Below are 4914 nucleotides of genomic sequence, written 5' to 3'. Positions count from 1 at the left end.
AATGTTGATGTTATAATGTATTACCGTGCTAGATGTTGATGTTATAATGTATTACCTTGTTTGATGTTGCTACTATAATGTATTATTGTGCTAGATGTTGATGTTATAATGTGTTACTGTGCTAGATGTTGCCGTTATAATGGATCACTGTGTTTGATGTTATAATGTATTATTGTGCTTGATGTTGATGTTATAATGTATTGCTGTGCCTGATGTTATAATGTATTACTGTGCCTGATGTTATAATGTATTACTGTGCTTGATGTTGATGTTATAATGTATTACTGTGCCTGATGTTATAATGTATTACTGTGCTTGATGTTGATGTTATAATGTATTACTGTGCCTGATGTTATAATGTATTATTGTGCTTGATGTTGATGTTATAATGTATTGCTGTGCCTGATGTTATAATGTATTACTCTGCTTGATGTTATAATGTATTACTGTGCTTGATGTTGATGTTATCATGTATTACTGTGCTTCATGTTGATGTTATAATGCAATACTGTGATTGATGTTGGCGTTATAAAATATTACTACACTTTAACTACTTAGGTCTTTAAGTGCATAACACGTCTAGTAATTTATACTAGTCTATCAACAATTAAAATTTATAAGAGATAAGACTCTGGTTGTAGTTATAATGTTATTACTGCGCTTCAACAACGGAGGTCTTTAAGCACGTACCATGGTTAGTAATACCGTACTCAAGTCCAAAAAGAGAGAGAGATAGAGCTTTGGTGACGAGCCGCTGCTGCCCCACAACCAAGCTGCCACGCTCCAAGTAATCTACAAGAATTATATGCAAATTTCTGTTAATATTAAACTTGAATGTTTGTTGGGCCAGTGATTTTTTTATTTAAATTTCGAAACTAAAATACTGTACCTTTGTTGGGGCTAATAATCGGTTTTTATCATTTCAAATGTTTTTCAGAGGATTTATTTCATAGTATATCTGTGTTTTCGAGGCGCAATTGTAATATTTGTTTTGAAAATACTGTAGTCACATTTAATATAATTCCATACGTATATATGTACTAGTAATATAATACATATTTAAAATGTATCGTAATAAAATCTGTCATTCTTTTCGAAATGTAATTGGAATATGTTTTAGATATACCGTAACTTGCTACATACTGTATAGTGGTATTAGAAAAAAATATTTAAATTTCAGGTAATCTTAAGTCACTACTGGCACTATACTATACTGTCCTCTCACTCGATGTTGATTTTATAATGTATTACTTAGCTTCAACAAGGCGTTAGAGCGCGTGTTCTGGAATGATAAATACATTAGTCATCAACGCTGAACAATTAAGACAAATATGTACAGTATATCTCTGTGGTATAATTGTCTTAATATAATCGAAAACAAACTATTCCTTGTGGTTTACTGAATACTTAAGACAATATCCACCTTAAGCTTCCTTGATAAACATTATTACTGTTCTTTAAAATTTGCGTTCTCTTTATTACTGGACTTTAATCTCATCACTTTAATAACAACTAGCGAGGCTCATAACGAGAGACTCGGTGTTTTATTAACTTGAAATTGAGTTTAGATGTAAAGTTCCGGCCATTTATTGCATTGTAACAAAAAGAAATAGTGTTCTTCAAGTCCAGAAAATTATAGTTTTATTGAAATACATTTGATGTGCGCCATCCCTGGACATGTGTGTGTGTGTGTGTGTGTGTGTGTGTGTGTGTGTGCGTGTGTGTGTGTGTGGGGTCTTCCTTGAGAACTTATGCTTACCTAAAATACTGTATTATGTGTTCGTGATGGTACACTTACATGATAATGGTACACGTACACATTGGTACACATACACAATGGTACACGTACAGTACATGTACAGTAGCTAAAACAACTATCTGTGCAGGCGGGGGTCGATATGCTCCGAAATTTTACATGTGACTAGTGACAGCCCTCATATACCAATATTTATCGTCCATGGTCTCATATTGTTTCCCACAAAGTATGCACAGATAGTTGTTTTAGCTACTGTACGTACATGATAGTGACACACATGCATAATGGTACACGTCCATGATGATGGTACACGTACAATACAGGCAAAATCAAAAGTTCCCCGAAAATCCCCTGCTAGTAATGTTTCTGTTCATGACACTGTTGACTCTCTTTCCACCACTGGTTCAGAGCCGTAGATAGAGACGGTTCTGCAATGGTTGGCTTGCACAACAAACCGACTACTCCATGCATTGGTTGCAAGAGTGTCGTCATCTGTGTTTATGAACAGACACATAATGCTGGCTGGGGATTTTCGGGAAACTTTGGTTTTTACTGTACAGTTCATACATAGTGGTACACGTACTGTATGTACATAATGGCAAACGTACTGTACCTGATAATGATGCACGTCAAGCACTACCTGAGTCCCACGTGTACAATATTAACAAAGTGAAACTAGCCAATCCTGATTCAACTTATTGCAATTAAAATTGCCTTTTATGAGTACCGTTAAGGAGAAGATTATATATATATATACATATATATATATATATATATATATATATATATATATATATATATATATATATATATATATATATATATATATATATATATATATATATATATATATATATATATATATATATATATATATGTATATATATATATACACACTATATAATTTTGACAGCTTGTGTAATAACTTTTATACGTTAAAATTGTTTTTAACATCCAGAACTTCATGTAATCACCTAAAAAAATTCATTAATTTTAATTTTATAATTGTACACCATTGTGATAAATTCCAACCTAGGCGAAGGCCTCTTGTGTCGAAATTCTCCCAGGTATGTAGGGTAAATATTTTTCACAAGTATATATATATATATATATATATATATATATATATATATATATATATATAATATATATATATATATATATATATATATATATATATATATATATATATATATATATATATATATATATATATATATATATATATATATATATATATATATATATATATATATATATATATGCATCTAACTTGCTGACTTAATATAAAACACAAATATAATTATATACTGAGACTACCTTAACTGGACATGATTACTTAAAATCAGTCAAAATTAAGGTAAGAATCTTTTTCGCACAAGATTCTCAACTTTAACTGGTGTTAGGTGAACGTATCTAATTAAGGTAGAATCTCAATGTAATCTTAATGCTATTTTTGTTTCATTTAATCTGGTTACTGCATTTTTATATCTTCACTTATAAGAAATATACATCTTACGGATCTTGGTGAGTCAAGCACTAGGGTGTTGCTCAGTCATCAATTCCTACCAACAATTTATGATGATCACAAGTTTCACAACATACACGTGATATAGTTGATATCACATGTTAAAACTTTCTTCACTTACTTACAGTTTTTATAAACGAAGTGAATCGTTTTTCGACAGATAAACATTAATTTGCATAAGAAAAATTAGTATCATGAGTTACGATGTTTGTGTGGTATATACTCGTATATATCGCGTCGTTGATACGTCTCCATGCTAATTGTTGAAGCCGTTGAGATGATTCGTGAATTCTGAAACTATCTTACGAGTTATCGCTCAAAGATATAAAGTAAGTGATGTAATGTTTGAAAAATATAAGTTGCCGTAAGGGAACGAGTGTAAATAAGCTTTTAATGGCTTCCTGGGGCTGTCTTTGGTTGAATTGACTGTTTCCCATTGTTTGTATACCTGCACTGTCCATGTAAAATTTGCTGAAGTAAGGTGAACTTTTATGACTATTTTCTCTAATAAATAAATATCTAACAATCTCTAAAATGCAAAAACATGATCACGTTAACCAGAAACTTAGTCCCCAGTAAGACGATGACATGACCAGGGCCGGGTTCAGGAGTGGGCAAAGTGGGCAGCTGCCCAGGGGCCTCCACATATTACAATATTTTATTTATTTGTTTATTCATTTGGATTATTTTTATTTTCATTCTTTAAAATTCATGTTTATCTATTCCATCACGTAAAACTATGTTCAGCAAGAAGCGTGATAGAAATTCGGCTAGCAACTCCTTGAAATTCATGAATACCTGGTTTTCCTATGAACCGTATATTTTTATTATTTTTAATATAACTGCATATGGCTTCAAAATTCTCCAAAGAAGTGTTCAAATTTCAAAATTTTCCCGGGGGGCTTACAGCGCCCCCCGGAACTCCCAAATATTTTAGCTCGCTTCACTCGCCACCCCACCCTCTTGGGTAGTTATAATGAGGGGGGCCTCCACAAAGAGGCTGCCCATGGGCCTCCCCAGGTCTAAATCCGGCACTGGACATGACACTGTGAGCGAGATAAAACAGAAGTATCGTGGGTGTCACGTGTCATCTTCTCTCCATCACAAAAATCCTCACAGTAGCCTAACTTTTTAAAAAACGATTAAATATCTTCATTAAATCAACAGAAATATTCATAATTCTATAAAATGACAATTCACAAACATTAACTTCACAGATCCATTTAAATAAAAAGTTTCCAAAGTACCAAAGTTTGCGCGTCACGTCACCACTGAGCAGATCAGCTGTGGATGGTAGAGAGCGAGTTCCGACTTCCTCTGCTCACCACTGTCGTTACCACACTGAGCTGCTCTGGCCCACCAGGCCCGGCCTGCTGGAGGGTGAGGTCCAGGATCGAAGAGCTCTCTCCATCGACCACACTAGTACTGAGAGACTTGCATGGCTCTAGCGGGGACGTAGCTGCACATGTCAAGAGGGAAGGGTGGGGGGGGGGGGTAGAGTCAGACGGAAGAAACCATGGTGAGAAGAACGAGGAAACGAGGGGTTTAATCTTGCAATTGAAATTAGGACTAAATTAGTTTTGTAAATGGTATAAGAGGCATAGACTGCTTGGTAGTCCTGGCGTATACA

The 4914-nt window shown here is 33.9% G+C and overlaps 1 protein-coding gene across 1 annotated transcript in view; it reads right to left on the bottom strand.

The window, feature by feature from the left end:
- LOC121858321 overlaps positions 1–4694 on the bottom strand; it is a 25679-nt gene extending 20985 nt beyond the window's left edge. The window contains exon 1 of the mRNA XM_042354680.1: positions 4532–4694. The gene's annotated coding sequence lies outside the window, so the exon portion shown is untranslated. The remainder of the gene's footprint in view (positions 1–4531) is intronic.
- Between the last annotated feature and the right edge of the window lie 220 nt (positions 4695–4914).

This window comes from Homarus americanus, unplaced genomic scaffold, assembly GCF_018991925.1.
Source record: "Homarus americanus isolate GMGI-L3 unplaced genomic scaffold, GMGI_Hamer_2.0 scaffold57980, whole genome shotgun sequence".
Classification (NCBI taxonomy): Eukaryota; Metazoa; Arthropoda; class Malacostraca; order Decapoda; family Nephropidae; genus Homarus; species Homarus americanus.
The sequence above is the reverse complement of the archived record's forward strand: the minus strand, read 5'-3'. Positions and strand labels throughout refer to the sequence as shown.